Source organism: Aphelocoma coerulescens, chromosome 3 (genome assembly GCF_041296385.1).
Source record: "Aphelocoma coerulescens isolate FSJ_1873_10779 chromosome 3, UR_Acoe_1.0, whole genome shotgun sequence".
In the NCBI taxonomy this organism is placed as follows: domain Eukaryota; kingdom Metazoa; phylum Chordata; class Aves; order Passeriformes; family Corvidae; genus Aphelocoma; species Aphelocoma coerulescens.
In genome coordinates this window covers 20,478,643-20,498,638 of record NC_091016.1, presented here as the reverse complement: position 1 = coordinate 20,498,638, position 19,996 = coordinate 20,478,643, and positions in this window count along the sequence as shown.

Genomic DNA, 19,996 nt, shown 5'->3' with positions numbered 1-19,996 from the left:
CCCAGCTGATGAGTTTCCCTCCCTTTTCAGCAGTCCTTATTCTCTGCTTACGGTCCTGCTCATACTTCCCTTTCACTCCTAACAGAAGGCAAGACTAGATTCTGCTCAAACCCCTGTTTCATGGGTAGAGAAGACCACACTGTTTGGAAACCAGTGGAGAAAGGTATTTCCTCAGAGTGGTTCCCAATGCAGTTGCTGGTAACTTCAGACTTCTTTTCCTTGGCAAGTCGAGCAGGATTTGTAGTCAGGTTAGATGTAGTGCTCTCATCTGGAGCTTGGGAAGGTGTTGGCTGTGCCAAGGTGTTGATTGCAGTGGAAATCTGTCAACATGGAGCAGCAAATGACATGGCCCCTCTTCAGGCTCAGCTGCTGGCTTCTTGCCCACTTGGAATCACATCACTTTTTAACAAGGATGCAGTGAAGTTTCCCAGTATACCCTGGATTACACTGAGAGCTAGGCACCAGAAGCTGCCCAGTGTCCAAAGTCCCTCAAGACTGTGAACAGCACCTCATAGCTCCTTTTGGGCTCGTGAAACCCTTTGCTCCTTCTCTACAGGACCTCTGCACTATTGGGGAAGATGTTTCATTGCATGGATGAAACCATCTCCCATTGTGCCTGTTCTAGCCAGCGACATCAGACTTAAAATTAAATTCTGTAGTGCCTGATTGTCTTTTCAATTATTTACCATGAATAGGGGGGTAACTTGACCAAAATAAACACTGAGTCACATTTTCTCCAAGAGAACAAGCAGCCTCAGCATGATGAGCTTTGTAGTTCATGGCTCCATAGAAATGGGGCTCTGACACTGCCCAAGCAATAATAATTTGTTAAGATGATTGAGATTTCTGCTACAACTTTGGAGTATAATGGCTTAAAGATGCCTTAATGTGAGATTGAGATGTTTTTAAAGGGCCTTTTGGTCCTATAGATGGAGGGAAATGCCTGCTGGGATATTGCCAAATCCCAGGATTTGGGTTTTTCACATGCTGAGGTTGAGACATGCAGATAGTTTGCTAGGTTAGGGTGAGAGTGACTTTCCTTTCTATCATCACATCCATTGACCAATAACCTCAATATCTTGAAAAGATGTGTGTCAAACACAACAGGAATTCCTTTAGTCCTCATCCACAGGGATGAACAGTCTCTCTGAACACACCACAGAGGACTATGAAGGTGTTCAGTTAATATTTACTGCTGATGCTGAGACGGAGATTTCATTTCCCAGAAGACATCCTCAAAGTATCCACATGCAGAATCCATTTACTTCATCTTTAGTCCTCAGAGATGCATCAACATATAAAGGCATTTAATTGCTGCATTTTAAATGCCCTGCTTGGAGATTAAATATTACATAGAAAAATGGATTCAATAAAACGGAGCACAAATCATTACAATTCCAAAACATAAATCTCTTTGTTACTGCTCTTTTGCTGCTGCTGCAAATTGTTGGCATGTTTTATTGGAGCTCTTTTTATCTGTTTTTCTTTTAAAGTCTGTACGTAGAAAAGAGGGTGGAAAATGTAGGTGGAGGGTGAGGGCATTTTCTTCAGCTGGCTACAGAGAGAGGAGAAAATATGTTTGCTTTATAAAATCAGATTTTTGCAGGGTTCTGGTTCCATATGGGAAATAGAAGGGGCTGGAAAATTTGGAAAGGACTTCCTAAAGATATTCCAAAAGAATGAACTTTTGAGATTATCCATTCCATGTGCCAGGACATCTTTTTTTTAATATGAAATTTAATCAGCATCGTGTTATGACATTACATTTTATATCACAAATTACATATTGTAATTACCTAATTACACATTGTAAATATATGATTACATTAATTTCCACCAAAATTCATAATTACACTTAATTACACTAATTGCATCAATCTAAACTAATCAACTACAAAATACAAGGAAAACTCATGCAAACAAAGCTAAAAAAAGGAACATTTTGAGAGTGAGCCCACACTCCCAGAATACCCAGAGACACAACACTATCTTATGTCTGGAAATAAATTCATAAGTAGAGATATGTGGGAAACAATTTCTCTGACCTAAAGGTGTTTTTATGCTCTCAAAGAAAGCACTCCTGTTCTGAATTAGGGCAAACACACCTCCATATCTTACAAAAATTTGGGAAGGTTGGACTGTTGGGGGCTTTTTTCCCTTTCTGCATAAAATTACAGGAGACTTCTCATCTACTCCAGATGGAAGGGATTTGGCTTCAGCAAACTGCCAGTTTCCACCAGAAAAGCAGATAAATTTGGATGCCAGCTTCACCAGGAGCAGCAAGCCCTTCACATTCCTTAAAACCTAGTCCTAACTCTCCTACTACAGCAACAGGGCAGGATTTACCTTCATTGTGCTGAGAACAGTGGTCAGCAGGGAGGATTTAGTTCTGGAGCACAGCCTTGTTCATTTGAGGTTCATGTGGCAGCCCAAGTCCTAAAATTCCCTTTCTTACAAAATTAACACCAGCACGTTCCAACTCCATTAGCGTGGATATTGCCGTGCATGATTATCATTTACTTTCTTCACTAATTAGTGGCCCATTTTTCTGTGGGATGCTTATTGTGACTCCAGGAAAGGTTTTAGTCATGGAAACATATACTGCTTTTGATGAATTTTCAGTAATTAAAACTCTTCTTACATATTTATGTACGTTTCATTCCTTTGGGGAATAATTTTGAGGAAGCTGATGGAATTCCTGCTGATCAGAGACAAAAATAGGCAATTACGGATCATCCCTTTCTTTCCTTCCCTTTCATCACTGCTGTATCGGTAATCAAAACTGTTGTACTGCAAATATAGCATTACACATCTCAAATGAAGAGGAGCTGTTGCCAATAAAGCCCACAGTGGGCCCAGGCAGTGTTGTGGTGAAGGAAACAAACAGAGAGATGCAGTGCATTTCCCCATGGATGTACTCTTGAAAGCCCCATTAATACTCATAATTAAATGATGGGGTGGGTGAGAGAACGCTATTTCAAGGCATTTAGAAGTGACATAACTCAGCTCAGGTGTAGTAGATGTGCTTTAAAACATTGCATCCCTTCTCCAGCACTCTGTTTCCCAGAAAAATTCTCTCTCTGGCAGTTTGTCTTATTTGGCTAATAGATTTAAAAAAGGAAAGAGCCTTTTCTCTGCAAGCAGCAAGAGGTGAATATTTATTCTTTGTCATAAGTGCCCTCTTTCAGAACCAAGATGGCATTTTGCAGTAGATGTGTTGTGACCCTGCTGGCAAGTGGGGGACTAGGAAGTGTTGGAAAGCAGCCTCTCAGTCCAAAGCAAAGAAAACCTCACGTTCCCACACCCGCTGTGCACTGCTATCTTTAAAGCCTTTTGTAAGACTCTTAACTTGGCGAGTTGTGCAGTGTTATTCTTATTCTCAGTGATATAATCATGCTCTCACATCTAATGAAAACATGAGGGAACATGATGTTTGCTGTTTAACCAGAAGATCCTATCCTGAAATCACCTGACTCATAGAAAGCCACTACAATAAATATTGCTTATGTTCAAAACCAGCAACACTTCTTTATCTACTGCCTCTAAACCGGCATCAATCACACAAAATATTTTCAATAGAGCTAAAATTTATGATGTTTCTATTCAAAGATAGGCAGACCTGAACTTAAATTTAGTAATCCCAGACCTTGCTGTGTGACATAGTCTTTAAGCACCCAGTTACACATATTTTTTAAGGGATTTAAACTCTTTGGAGGTCTTCTGCAGGGCATCCCTGCTTGCATGTTAGGCCTCGATCTGCAAAGGGACTTAGGCTCACAGAGCACAAAACCAGGATGTCTTCAAAATCCCCTCACTTGTTCCACCTCGCCTGGGAGATGTCCCAGGTTCCCAGAACTTAATTATTCCACATCTGTCAGTAAATATCCTTAAGGCCTCAAGGCATCCCCTGAGGGATATATGTCCTGACAACTTTGAGGATCTTTGCATTTCCATTCCCAAACCCCACTAGGATCCCACTGGGATCTGGGAGCAAACTCATCATTACCCTCCCTGCTTTCCCTGAAGATAGCCAAAGCATATTTATGGGGTCAATCTCCTAACAGAAGAGAAGCAGAAGAGAAGAGTATTTCCCCATTTATGCAAGAGCTCAGGACTCAGAGGTCTCACACAAGGTACACAAGATTCACATGCAGCTTTTCTCTCAGCCCAAAAACGTTTGACCTTCTCTCTCCCCTCACACTAATGCTCGAAGCCGGTAACAAAGGGAACCTGCTGCTTCTGTGTTTGTCTGGTTTGTTCCATTGAAGCAATTTCACTGTAGTGGAGTCTAAATCAACACATATTGAGGCAGAAAATAAGCAACACCAAGTTTCAGCCTGTCTTGCTGTGATATCTCCAACAGGAGTGGCAGTGCCAGGCACTGAAACCTGCAAGCCCTTCCCTGGATCTAGATCTGACACTTCTCTCCAGCTGAATTTTCTCACTGACTGAGTGGGGTGAAAGAACATTATTTCGCTTGGCAAAGATGGGCAGCGAGTCATGGATGTGAAATTATCCAAAGTATCAATCAAATTCAGGTGCCTGTTTGCTCCTCGAAGTGTTGCCTTGTTAAGTTCACCCTGGGTTAGCTATTTTAGGTTGCTCAAACCAGTCCAAGCTGGAATTATCCACAAGTTACCAGGGGAAAAGAAGGAAACACTTCTAAAGGCGATTTCCCACACTTACCCTGGATGTATTCTGCCTGTTCCACACACAACATACCAGAGCAGACTTACAGATATTGCTGGCTGTGGATTTGCACAGAAGTGAAAACGTGGTCTTTGCCTTTCCTTCACCTGACACTTTGTACAATGTCAGTTTAAAGGCCTCCTTAGTTCTGCCCCACAGATCAAGCTACTTTGTGAGTAGCAGGAGTGAAGCTGATGACTACAGTGCTGGAGAAATGGTTTCTGCAGTATTCTGCTCTCTCAGCATCACATTTAAAGCTGGGTGAATACAAATTGATTTTCATTTTAATGTCTGTTCCAGAAGGAAACGTACTTAAATAGCCAAATGAAACCTCTCATTGTGATTTTAAGCTAGCATAAACACTTTAACACAAAATTAAAGGATTTTTTTCTAAACAGATAGCTATTTTTTGTAGAGAAATGGATCTACTTCCACTGCTTTCTCAGGTTGCTTTAAAAAAATGAACAAAAGGTAAACTTATTTCTCAAAAAATTTAAAAATCCATATAAAAATATCTTTAACCATGCTGCTAATTGTGGCGAGCTTTCAGACAGGTTTACGGTGCCTGTCACCCTCAGGTCTGGGAGTGATGGTATCAGATGCCTTTGCTTGTTCACTTCCTCCTCTGTCCAGTCTGTGTGCTTCAGACTTCCTGACAAAACCCCTGAGAGAAAACTGCTCACAAAACCTCAGCCATCTCTGAGTCCAATGCTGTACCAGGCTAATAATATTGTCGTGAGATGTATGAAGCTACAGACATTGAGAAAACAACTCCAGGGATGAATGTAAAACAACAGGATATTGGCTAATTCTATGTAAGGCTGTTCTGCATTGTTCTCCGAAAACATCAACTCAGTTATCATCAGGAATCTAAAAGGCAGGTGTAATATTTGGAAAGGCAATGAGAGGACTAATATCCCAGCATTTTTCCAAACCATATTCCTTCATACCAGGTCATATCTTGGATATCATGCAGTCCTGCTATCCTCTTTTCTCCTCAAAAGAGGAAGGACTGGGAACATTAAATCTCATGGCTGTGCCCAAGTAGGGAATGGGCCCACAAAGGAGCTGTGAAACAGGTCAGACTTCTGCCTGGACAAAGGATGGCAGAGGGGGCAAGTATGGCAGGTTAAGCTTGGCAATCATGTTCAACCATGTAAAGCCAATCTGGAAAGATTAACGACTACTGCTCATAACCCAGAGACTAGAGAGCACCTAATAAAATTATTAGGCAGACGGTTTAAAACACAAAAAAAAAGAAGTATTTGTCTTCCCATAGTATAGAATTAAAGCACAGACCTCATCACCACAGCATGTTGAAAGAGCTGAAGGTATAAATACCCCTGGTAGAAAGTTTAGCTGAGGGTATTAAAATGGAGGTTTGAGAGGCATAGCTCTGCCTCACTGATGGCTGAGATTTGGGAGGGTGATTGATTTATATATTTTTACCTCAAAATGCTTTCTTAAGTATCTGCCATAGTCGCTGGCAGAGGAAGACCACTGGACTGAAAGGGTCAGAACACGTCCTAAAGGGCAGATGTGGAGTGAAAGGAGGTGATGGAGACAGGGTGCACCCACCACAGCGAGGATCACGTTAGTGGAGATGATATTTGTTTACTTATGGAAGAGCATTCCACAACAGGGCTGAGCTATGGCATGCTTAAGAGCCCTGTGGTCTATGAGAAGGCAGCCTGCTTTCACACACTCACACCCACAGCCCCCTGCACATATATCCAGCGCCAGTCCTTCCAACCTCAGGGAGCTTTTGTTCCTATAGTGAAGCTCATTCTCATTTTCTTCGTCTCAACAGAGGCAGACGGCTTCATTTGCATCCAGGTGTAATAACCAATCTGCCTTTCGGGAGAGCCAGAAAAGGAAGCACCTTAATCCTTCCTACTGAGGGCTGAAAACCCTGGCACCAAGGATGAAAGCCACAGGAACCAAAAAGCACTTTCAGAATTTCATCCGATTAAACAGAGCCATCCGTGTGCGTTTCTCTCCGTAACAAGCAGCAAAGAATGATTAGCCTGCTAGTTAATGGGAGCGCTCATGGCTCGCTCCTCTGGCTCAGCCACAAACGAGGCGACAGCGACTGCGGCGTTTGAGTCGTTTCCTTACAATCACAGCTGGGCAATTAGACTCCTGCCTTCCTTTGATGGCTAAGCTGGGAAACCGGGGAAGGCGGCACAAGGATCATTCCGGGGAAGGGGATCATTTGCTACAGTGCGTTTGGGTCAAGCCGATGTTGCTTTACTATTTTTAAACTGCATCATGCAACATTTCTAAATGAAATGCTATTTTTCTAACATATTTCTGTGGATAAATGCCCCCCCACTACTCCTTCGCCCAGCCCTTTTCTCAAATTCACCACACACTCATAAATAGTTTCAGTCACCCTAAAACTGTGGATTTTGATGAGTAAATTATTTTACCACGTCTTCATCTGAATTTTCCCTAAACTTCTCTGCTCTCATTATTTCAGCATAGCTGGGTTAGAAATAGCATGTCCATGCTCTAATTCTTTGGATTTAAAAAAAAAGAAAAGAAAAGAAAAAAGTATTTTCTTTTTAACCTACAGAAAAATTGTGCCTTTTCACAGTGGCTTTGATCCAAAGCTGTGTGAAACAACAGGAATCCTTCCCTTGACTTCAATGGTTTGGGGACTTGGCCCTTATGCTTTTGCTGAGGAATAAGCAAAAGCTATTACTTTGGCAGTGTGAGATAATTGTTTCTTTCTTCTGTCGCCGTGCCCCAGCACACCAAGCCAACAAAGCCGAGCTCACATCTCGCTCAGCACAGCCTGAGATGCATTTCAGAGAGGCCTTTGCCAGGGCTTTATCCAATCAAAGCGACAAACATGAGACAAATGTCACTGCTATATTCAGCAGCACCAAACTCTGCTTTATTAATACGTATTTGTGGCTGACAAAAAAAAAACCCCATGGGCTTGCAAGTCAGTGCTGGTTTGAATATACAAGGCAGTGCAGAAATCATGGAGCTGCTGTCAGCCATACAGTAGAAGCAGAGCTGGGGTTTGGGGCTGCTGTGCAGAGGAGCACAGGAGATTCATCGTGGCTCAGGACTGGGAGGATGATTCCACAGAAGCCAAACGCCTGCAATGTGTGGGAACACAATAAAAACTTGCATTGGAGCAGACAGCAGGTGCTGATACAGCGACTGGCACTTGCCAGCCAGACATGGACTCCATTTTATGACTTCAATTTGTTTTACTTGCTCATGCAGCTCATGGTTTTAAAAAGCCTATCTGAGCAAGGCAGGGGAGACCAAAGTATTTGTAGCAAAGCATTCCCACAGCAAGGGTGAAGGAAAAAATAACATCTCAGTGAAAACAGTTGCTTCCCAGGGGAAAAAAAACCAGCAGTAATTGAATCCTCATTTTAGAAAGAGTAAAAACCACAAACAAATGTTTTCTGCAACAAACCCCTCATTATGAATATGAAGGTTTTTGTGTGAGGCGACGTGCTGCTGTGTGATTGCATGTTTCTGCTGCTTGTTGCTCACATTGGGGTCTGGGAAGGTTTGGTCTCTGCTGTTGGGAAATGCTTGCTGTAGGTACCATACAGAAACCAGGGAGTGTAAACCTGGAGTATAATGTCAGTGAGTCATACCCCTCCCTCAGTCTCCCACTGGACCCAGGCATGGTATGAATTGCCAACAGAAATCTAAATCTCTAATGTTGTTTTTAGGAAAATGAATTGAAAGGAAACTTGGAAATATGTTGATAAGGACCTGTGAAAGGTCTGATCTGGCTCCAGTGATGATTTCACTTCTCCTCAGGAAAATAACAGGAATTTTTACTGCACATCTGGGGAAAGGTAGGGAAGCTGGGCATCCAGGATATGGTTTTTAATAAAGGAATCAAACAGAAATGAAACTATGTTTAGGCTTTTCAGTTGAGCTTTCTATGAGTTCTTTGACTCAGAAATTCCCCACAGATAGGTTTCTCAGTGTTGGGCATAGCACAGCAGGTTAGCTGGAAAACGCTGGACAAAGCAGCTCTCTAAGAAATCGGTGCTTTGGTACATTAGAGGCACTTTCATGTAATTTCTTACATGAAAGAATAGATAAAAACCTCATGTATGAGCACAAAAATTATATATAAGCACATTTTCTTCAACAAAAACATTTCCATGTGCTTGATATAAAAATTGAAATATTCCAATATTTTCCACCAGACATCGTGACCTGGTGGACTTTTCAAGGTTGCAAGCACTGCTTTTCTCAATTTCCCTATCTCTTGGGATCAAGCTTCAGCAGGGTGTTTTTCAGTTTCAGAATGTCCTGTCCCCCTTTCCACTTCCTCCTTCAGACAGATCCTGCCTTGATGTAAAATAAATGCAGCATCTTGGGTTCGTGTACCAGGAAGAGGTCGTTATCATGCAGAATTTATGCACACAGACAGGTTTCATGCATCACCTTCTGAAACATCAGTGACTGATCAGCATCTGAGACACTATTTTGGAGCACAACTCGGTGATGACCCCATCATCAAGCTTCAATACTACCAAGTCTCAAGCTCCCATTGGAAGTCTTTGAAAGGGAGAACAAGTACATGGACAGGACTGATATGATCTACCTTCTTAATGACTGTTAAGAAAGTCCCACTCCACAGTCATTTGTGGAAACTAAGTTGTGGTTGCACAAGAAAAAATGCCCCTGTTTGACTTATTAATTGATTAAGGGACAGGAAACACAGGCAGCAGTAAAAGGGCAGCTCATGCACGGGGGAGAAGTCACTAGATCTCTCCAGGGAGTTGGGCTGTGCTGGGTCTGTGCTGTCCAACACATTCATAAGTGCTCTGGGAAAGGGGTGAGGGAAGGAGAAATGGAGTGGAGGTGGAAGGCAAAGGAAGACAATGGATTGGCAAAGTTTTCTGATGAAATTCAGTAATAAGTTATGAAAGAAAATTACTCGGTGTAGTAAGGGTCAATTGTCTATGAAGAGCATCTCCTGAAGGCCTTGCCAGACTGAGTGACCAAGCAATAACAGATGAAATGCAGTACAGATACATGTGGAGCAAAATATACGGCTAAAAGAGCCCCCCTAACCTCACTTATCAAATGATGGCTTCTGAGTGGAACTTACTCCCCAACTACTACGGGGAGTAAGATCGTGGGTTCATGGCAGATTGTAGAATGGTTTGGGTTGGAAGGGACCTGTCAGAGACTGAAATATTGTCATTTATGACTTAAACATTTTCTTGAAGGACTTTTAAAACTGTATTACAAAAGCTGCAGAGAAGACTACTGCACCCTGAATGGGGCCCTGACTGAGGCCTGACACTGCTCGCTGATGAAGATAAAATAAAGCAACAACTCAGGGCTGGGGACAGTCACTGAGCACAGGCTTAACACCTCCAAGATGGAGACCACAGCCCCAGGGCTATCAGCTGCCAGGCTCACACAGACCCTCACACCAAAGGGCGGGGGAGGAGAGGCTTTGGGTATCTTGGAAAGGCCTGTGGTCAGAAGCTTATCCACAGCAAAAGGGGTGACATGGCCCATCACAGGGGCCCCCCTCAAAGGGGTCCCCAGACCCTGCACCAGAGCACCAGAGATGATGCAACAGACCCTCAGTGTTGCAAGGGGCAGTGTCAAGCTGGCCCCTGCAAGGGAGGCACGTGGGCATTCCCACCTGGCCCAAAGTGTATATTAATCCACGGGATCTGCACTCTTTGGCGTGTGGTGGCGTGGCCACGGCAGTGACGGGGGACCCTCACCCCCAGCAGAGCAGATGGAGGGGAGCAACGAGACGTCATTGGGACCCTCGGATGGGTGATCTGCTTCCACCTAACCCCTGTCACCTTTCCCTGTCCCCCACCCCCCACGCACACTTCTTTTTTCCATTTCTTTCTCTCTTTCTTTTCTCTTCCCTTCTCTTTGCCTCTTTTGCTATTAAATAAAATACATCAATTTTTTGGCATCAACATTTAACCTCATTTGGTTTTAATCTCGTTTCTGGGAATATTTTGAACCTTCTAAGTTCTTTCTGGTTTATGCACAGAGACTTAGGTTGCTTTGCTTTTCTGAGTTTAAACCAGATCATAACAGGACCTTTAAAGGTCCAGTCCAACCCTCCTGTAATGAGCAGAGACATCTTCAACTAGATCAGGTTGCTCAGAGCCTTGTCCAACCTTGAGTGCCAGACATGGGGCATCTGCCACCCCTGTTCCAGTGGTTCATCAAAACTTTCTTCCTTATATCTAGTCTGAATATACCCTCTTTTGGTTTAAAACCATCTCCTTGTCCTATCACAGCAGACCCTACCAAAATGTTTGCCCCCATCTTTCGTATAAGTCCCTTTTAAGTACTAACAGGCTGCAATAAAGTCCCCCTGGAGCCTTCTCTCCTCCAGGCTAAACAATCCCAATTTTCTCAGCCTTTCCTTACACTAGAGGTGCTCCATCCCTCTGACCCAGTTCATGACCCTCCTCTGGATTAACCCCAACTGGCCCATGCCCTGTGTATGTTGGGATCCTAGAGCTGGATGCAGCACGGCAGGTGAGGTCTCACCAGGACAGAGCAGAGGGGCCAAATCCCCTCCCTTCCCCTGCTGGCCACGCTGCTGTTGATGCAGCACAGGATGCAGTGGTTTTTCTGGTCTGTGAGCACAGTACACCTTGCCAGATCATGGCCAGCTTTTAATCCACCAGTACCCCCCAGTCCTTCTTGGCAGGGCTGCTTTCAATCCCCTTGTCCCCCAGCCTGTGTTGGTACTAGGGTTTGCCCCAGCCCAGGTGCAGCACCTTGCTCTTTGCCTTGTTGAACCTCATGAGATTCCCACTGACCCACTTCTCAACCTTGTCCAGGTGCCTCTGGATGGCACCCCACCCTTCACATGTGTCAACCACACCACTCAGCTTGATGTCATCAGCAAATTCCCAAGGATGCACTCAGAGATGACTGATAAAAATGTAGTTCAATGTTCGTTAGAAGCAGGTAAGTAATTCAGAATATATAAATTATTAGGAAAGAATACAATCAAAACCAACGTGGTCCCACTACATCTTGAACACTACTAACATTTCTAGGCCATCTGGTAGGAAAACTCCATAGCCAGAGGGAAGAAGGACAGAAAAAAAGGAAGACTTCTGGTGAGTCTACTGAAAAAGAATATCATGTTAACACCAAGATATATTCCATCCACGTCCAAATCTGCTCAGCCCAAGGTACCTTCGTGACAGGTTTTGTAGTCACCACTTTACAGAAGGAAAAACTGATACACAGATATTCAGTTATTGGCCCAAGGTTACATGGGAAGTCTGAGGCAGAAACAGGTCTGTGTTCAGATCTTCAACTTTTGTCTACAAAACCCAATGTGAAGTGTTGAGACAAGGGAAATGTTCCCTGAGTGGTACAAATTAGGGGATGGCACATACAGTGTGTCTCGCTGTAAGCCTGTAAATGAATGTTAAACATAGATTTTGAATGCAATTATTCTGCCCTAGTCACTGAATATATTTTAAAAGGCTAACTGGCCCATGTCAGCTCTCATCACTGAGGACCTCTTAACCAGCTCACAAATCCAGGGCTACACTTAGGTGATTAAAACTGATGAGAAAGCAGGGAGGGAGGAAGGGAGAGAGAAAGAGAGAAAGGAAGGGAGAAAGAAAGGGTGAAAGAGAGAGAGAAAGGGTGAAAGAGAGAGAGAAAGGGAGAAAGAAAGAGAGAGAGAAAGAAAGAGAAGAAGAGAAGAGAAGAGAAGAGAAGAGAAGAGAAGAGAAGAGAAGAGAAGAGAAGAGAAGAGAAGAGAAGAGAAGAGAAGAGAAGAGAAGAGAAGAGAAGAGAAGAGAAGAGAAGAGAAGAGAAGAGAAGAGAAGAGAAGAGAAGAGAAGAGAAGAGAAGAGAAGAGAAGAGAAGAGAAGAGAAGAGAAGAGAAGAGAAGAGAAGAGAAGAGAAGGAAGGAAGGAAGGAAGGAAGGAAGGAAGGAAGGAAGGAAGGAAGGAAGGAAGGAAGGAAGGAAAAGAAAGAACGAACTTACAAATTCTAGTCTTGGTCTTTTGTAGGGCTCACCACTAAACAAAGCACTTTCTAGTTTGAGGCATGTGGGACAGAAAGAATAAGCAGAAAAAGATTGCAGATTGCAGGACAAATCCTGCACTATCACATGCAAGAGGGACTGTACTGAAATTGATGGGACTGTACTGATGAAGTCACAGGGAAAAAAACCAACCTGACATCTGTTAAAAATACTCTTTTTGTTACAAAATATCAAGATAGCCATGTAGCTAAGGGATGAGGAATAAACAAACAAAATAATATAATCAGTTTTTACTTTTAAACCATAAACATTTAATCTGTCTATGCCTGGTATTCAATGTCCTCTTGTGCAGCAATTTCAAAGTGGGAAGTGGGTACTCAAGTTGAAAAAAAATAATGAGGTTATCATCATTGTTCATTTCAATTAGGCTGAAAGATCAGCTGTAATGTCTGCAAAAAGGCTGCTGTGGAATATCCTGATCCTTACTCCACCCAGCAAATGCCCTGCAGAGATTGCTCTGAAGTGCTTCCTGTGGAGATGGTGAGGTTTTGCAGAGGATAAACACAGTTTGGCAAATAGATTTGAAATGACTGATTTACTCAGATTTCCATGTTTACTGGTTTGCCACTGCTATAATTTGTACTTGTTGTCATATCTCATCTGGCCACATTCTGCACATTTTGTCAGAGTGAGTCTGCGAGGATTCTTCTTTTGTAACTTTAGCACCACCACATGGTTGGCAGTGTTTAAAACTCCTGTCAAGAAATGGTGAATTTTTGTTTCCTTTCCTTTTTGTCTCTCTCTTTTTTTTTTTTTTTTTTTTTTTTTTTTTTTTTTTTTTTTTTGTGGTGGTGGGAGGATTTTTCACAGACATGAAATAAATATTTGAAACCATTTCCTTTGTGGAGCATGTGCAAGATGAAATACCTCACTCCTGAGCAATCAAAATCTGAATTCTCTCTTAGGGTTGTATGGTTTCCACTATTTCCTTCAAAGCCTCTGAAACAAATGCCACTCTGTGCTTAAATGGACTGGCCAAAAACGTTTGTAATCTGACATCAAGAACACTCAGTTCCCTTCTGCTTTCCATATTCCTCACAGAACATTTTCCAAAAAAAATTTGGTGAACACTGCAATAATTAACATGTCTTGTCCTACAAAGAAAAGGAGAAAGAAGGTGCCCATGCTGATGGCAGCAGTGGATGCCAAAAGGAAGAGATACAGAAATCGTGTCTCTAAACACGCTGAGGAATGACCTTCCCTCCCGTCCCCCTTGCCAGGTAGGTGTGTGCAGGCTGAGACACTGAGCACCCACTTCTTCCCAACATGAATAAACATGACGGAGTTTTTCCAGTGTTCATGTTGACAAAGCTATTTCACTGCTACATTGTTTTTCTAGATTTGTGCCTGTCTCACTGGAAAGTGTTTATGTTCCTCTCCTTGTTCACTACATGAATAGACTTGATCAATCTGCTCTGAGTTAGCTGATAAGAAAAAAACTCAGTGTAGCTGAATTCTGTTGCATCTCAAACATCTAACAAAAAAAATTCAAAGGAAAGGAAAAAAAATGAGGTGAAAGAGGAGCTGTAGCAGGGAAATATTGGTATAGTGGTCACAGGAAAATTTGCAGAGTGGGTTTGCTTTAGGGGAGGAACAAAGATAGATGTGACTAACATTCTGCCTCTTTTGAATAATTAAAAGTCATCTCAGGCTGCACAGTAAATGCAAATGGCAAAGTCAATGTACCATTTATCTCCAGAGTTCGCTCCTCTCTGGAGTTATCATTCCCAAGGACTTTCTGTCACTCTTTGAAGGCAAAACGTGTGATTGTGCTACAGAACCAACCCTCCATTGCACCTTGGGTATTTCCAGGTGCTAAGTGCCATGGGACACGCTATACCTAGCCAAGCTGTCATCCTCTACAGACACAAAATGAGATGCCCTCATGGGTCAAGTGGAGCTATACCCTCAAAAGAAAAGGTTCTGACTGGAGTCTCCAGTCTGAAATTACCTGTGAAGTTTAATTTACCACCCTGCTGTATTTATCTCTGTTACATGATCCAAAAATAAAATGTCAGTGGTTGCAATCACCTGAGAAAGACAAGAAAGACTGGAACCAAGGACTACACAAAGGAGTGGACTATGGATAAAAAAACCAAAACAAAACCAAGAACCCATATCATTTGAGGTTAAGAGTTTCAGGGGTTTTAATCAAAATGTATGAAAAGCTACTGTACCAGTGTGTAGTAGGAATCTAAACCCCCAGCTGGACTGGTGTGTCCAGGACCACAAAGGGCTATTGAAAACAAAGGGGTTCAGGCTGACAGAAAGGTCTGCCCAGAGGGATTCGAATTAAAGATTAAGACCTTATATTTTAAGCTCACATCTCTCAGGAGAAAGCTCCTTTTACTGAGGACCACAACAGTGGTGTTTAGACCATGTTTCAGCATCGGAGGTCATGTTCACTGTTTCACCTATACTTCTTTCACTGGAGTATTTTTCCCTCAGTTCCTGGCAGAGCAGAGATGAGAGGCAACTTACATTTTATTCTACACTGTAACATTACAAGACTTAGCAAAATCCTCTTATCTCTACCCTTTCTGCCAGCACAATTTGGACAACTAAGACAGCTTTGACTGACCCCCTACTACACATTCCTTCCCTACACAGCCCCCTACACAACATTCCTTCAGGTTTCACGTTCTTTCTTTCTCCTCACATTTAATTTCGCACAGATCCCTCTGGCTCTGCTAAGGCAGCCAGGGAGAGGCACTGTGGTCCAGCAGATGCAGGACCAGCTCCCACAAGAAGCTGTGCCCTTGGCTGAGACAGGGGTCTGCAAAAAAGCCAATGCCCCCAAGACAACCAACTGCTGGTAGCTTGAAGCCCATTTTTAGTCTTTCTGATTTCAGACTCTTTGAAACACTACAGGCCCAGCTGTCTTACCTATGGTGAGCCACTTTTATGTTTCTACATCCAGTTCTCAACACGGTGTTGCATTGATTTATGAAAAGACAGTAACAAAGACATCATCTCAAGCATTTATTTAAATGGCATAATGGGCATACCCATTATCTGTCCTCCAGCTCACACTGAATCAGTACCATGCTGGAGTAAACACACCTTTCCTTCTCGTTTTTTGGCTTGAACAAAAAAAATATTGCCCGTTTTAAATGTGTCATTATTTTCTGCTGAAAACAGAAATTAGAGCATCTGGACAATTACATCCAGTATTTATCCCAAAGACTTCACCAATATCTAATGAAGAGTGCACCAATATCTAATGACGACTGAGTGCATGTTTCAAAGAGCAAGGTGTCATCCCCAGGAAAATGGGCATGCCTACAAGTCCAGCATTCTTTTGGCTTAGATATTCAGAAGAAACTAAGGATCTTTGACATTTGATTTCTGGAATGTTCAGTTGGAAACAGGTTAAAGGCCTTTGCTCCTTAGAGACTGGGTAATAAAATACACGTCAAAAATACAGCTCCTCTAATACATCTCTTCATCTGCTCTGCATAAAGCAGCTCCTGCCCTTCCAAAAGCTGGGCTCTTGTGTCTCATACAACAACCACAGATTCCCAGTCACACCACAGTTGCACCCCTGCCTACAGATCTGAACCATGGGGTTGATATTTATGCCTACAGAGCAGTGCTGGGCACCGTGGTGCTCTGCAGAAGGGAGCCCTGCAGTTCCCTGCCCTTCAGCACACACACAGAGGACCTGCCTATCCCAGCTGCATCTGCCTAATCGCTCTGGAGGCCAAATGAGCTGGTTAGAAACACTTATTCCAACTTCCCTACAGTTTTCCACAAAGCCTCCCAGAAGCTGTAATTCACCCTATAAACCCACTATGATAGAGGAGATCTCTAGCTGCAGGCAGCAGGTTGAGGCACATAAATCTTGCCCCTGCAACACACACAGTAAATGAATCCATCAGGAAGCAGGCTGTGGAAAGTCAGTGGATATCACCCAAAAAAAATCAGAGACAGCAGCAGAAAACCGATAGACCAATTACAAAAAGTGAAGAAAGAATAACTTCACAGCACGTCAAAGTGGGCTTCAGTTCATTTCAAGGAGAGAAATCTGAAAAAACAGAAGGGAAGAAAAAAACACCCCCAAAAAAAGCCTAAATGATTCACCCCTCTCCACTAAGTAGTATAGTGATTTAAATAAAGCTCTATAACCCATTACTGAAACTATTATTTCCCTGCAAAGTTGCATCGTGAGATGGGCCTAAAAGCCATCTGCTTGATTTTCCCTTCAGATCATTTATCAAAAGACATTTTTAATGTTTTAGCCTAACTAGTAAAGACTTTTGAGTTTCAGCCAATCGGTGAACCCAGCTGAGTAATAAGGTGTCAGTGCTGTGCATAATCCTTCCTCATGCAAAAAAAAAAACGCTTTTAAAGTTAATAGCAGCTGAAAATAGAGGAAGGAAATGAAAGTTTGGGAATTAAACCCTCGGGGCGTCCCTACCTCTCTACCTACAGAGGAGGCACGGGCTGGATAACAATCATCTTATTGCCGTCAACATATGTACACTGAGGTCCGTCCCCGACAGGCTGTGCAAATCAGGCAAAACCCATTCCTCCCATTTAAGACTTCCACAGAAGTACACAGGCAAGCTTTATATGCCTTCTGTTCAAATCAGGGAAGACGTAATTAAATTGAAGTAGCATGCAGAATATCTGGGAAATATTTTCTTGCTATCCATTACTCTGGATAAGCGGATGGAGGGAAAGCGTTGGGTAACTACAGTATTGTATTTTGCAGCCCACGGAGGCCCAGGTTGCTGGACACTACACTTGGGTGCTGTTTAGCCATCTGACAAGCAGCAGTACTTTCTTTCACTTCAATGGAACAGACCTTGAGCCCCCAAATGATCAAACTCATCACACCAGGGCACAACAGTGTGAATCAATAGAAGGATTAACATGTAGCTGTTTTGCATTGCTTTCCACATGAGCCTCTCAAAGCATATACATAAACGTTTAATTAAGCCTTGCAGTGCCCACACAAAGTAAATAGGTATAATTAAACCAATGCAAGGCTCCATTACTGAACTCAGATGCAAAGGGCACAGCAAAATGCTTTCTCCTGCAGAGTGAAAGGGGAGCACTGGAGATACTGCCACTCCTCCACTGATGAGCACCCTGCCCCAGCCAAAACATGAAGCTGGTGTTCTGAGTGCAACGAGTGAGACCTCTCACCACTCATGTTGTCCAAAGACCATCCTTGCTCAGCACACAACAGCAACCACATGGTTAATAGCCAGCAGAAAGAGGAAGCCATTTTATATCAGCATCAAAAGTCCCACCAGCTGCTTCCCTAGGATCACAAGTGAAACGCCTGTGACCAGGCTAACACTGCACATTCATCAACTAAATTGAAAGAAAGGTGTATCAGCCAGATAAAATGTCACTTCACTGTAGCTAATCACATTTTACATTCAAACAGGGCCTTAAATCCCATGCAGCTCTGAAGAATTCAGCAAAACTCACAAATAGCACAGAGGTCCAAAGTGACAGCGTTTGTACCTTGGCAAAGGAAGAGTGACCCCAGGAGAGCCAGAACAGTTTGTGCCAAGTCTGTGTACATTTATATAGGTACAGGTGCACACACAGACATGGACAACTGGGGCTGAGCAAGTCACTGCAAGATGCAGCCACAATTTAAAACAAAAAGAGTAGAAAAAACCCTCACAAAACCCCCATCCCCACACCAGGATTTAGAGACAAAACACAAGAAGGAACCTGGCCACCATGCCTGGCTCTCCACTTCTCCTCAGAGCAGACACACTCAAAACCTCAGATCCTTCCATCACCGATGTTCTTGAAGCACCACTTCCATACAACTATTCAGTTCCCACCTTGGAAAAAGATTTTTAGCTGGAATATTTTCCTAAAAAAACACATTTTCTTCAGTGCCTGGGAAAGAACTGGCAAAAATGCCCTGTGATATTCTTTTTTAGCATGTGATTACTAGATTTCTCACTGGGTAGAGGCTTGCTAGGGTCTTGACCCTATGAGATGGTTCAGCCATCCAAGGACTTTGGCACCATGACTTTTTTCATCTGGCTGATTACCACTTAACACAAATGCTGGAGACTGTGGAGATTGTGGAGACTGTGTCACGTTTAGTTAAAGAAAAAAGATAAGTCATTGTTTGAAGCTGTAATTTCAGCCTTTAAGGATGCCCTTTGGTATCCTTGCAGCATTGCAGGGATCCTAGTGTTCAAGGAAGATATTTCACTCCCTCTGACCTGGCAGTTAATTAATCTTTGAAGAAATATACCCCCTCACACACTGAGGAAAAGCCAAGAGCTGATGAGGACAAAGCTTTGAAATCAGGGTCCTCCTGCTGGGTAAGGAAATGCAAATTATTCCCAGGTGATGGGTATAGGAAGGAGGCACAGGTTTTATATGATGCCTGAGTTAAGGTAATGCTTTTTTATTGTTGGACAAAATATAAACCATTTATTTCATTCATCACTTACTTTTAGAGAGGAGGAGATTTGTGTCTGTTCGATTAAAAAGAAGCAAAAAAACATAGTTTGATAAGAGTATGTGCAGCTCTACCACAGCAAGTCTTGCAGTCATTTTTGTACATTGAATAAAACATTGGCCTTTTATTAAGTCTATTACATTTCTTAATTTGTTTTACTGTGTTCACTCCCTTGTTATTGTTTTAAATTCACAAGGGATAATTTTAAACTAATCTTCTCATCTTTTGCAGAAAACCCTCATCAATAAGCACTGAAAGGATGATTAAAATATCACTCCATGTAGAACAAACTAAGTCAAAATTACTGTGGGGAGTAAATTACCCTAACAGAGATGTAATGTCAATGCCTTAATTTTATGAAAGATTTATTATTGGAAAGGAAAAAGAAAATGTACTCTTAGTGCTGTAAGCAGGTCTTTGTCAAAACAGCTTTTTTAAACAGATAAATAGCATGGTTTGCTTTAATACTTCTTCAACCACAGTGAAAGAAAAACTCAGTGGAGAAAAATGATAACGGCCTTATCAACATGCCAGAGATGTAATGCCCAGGTGTCCATAGCACCTGAATTTGCCTCTCCAGCCTGCAGGGATGTGGTTGTACCAGCTCACTGCATCCTTTTACCTCACATCGAGTGCTTTGCCATCTCTGGAGCTGATGTGTCTATCCAGGAGTGGCCCCATCCTTGCAATCAGCTGAGCTCTCCCAGGGGCTCAAACCCACCCTGCCCAGCAGGAGCTGCAGCATCCCGGGCTCGTCACACTCACCCCCTGTTCTTTCCCTGGCATGAGCCAGGACT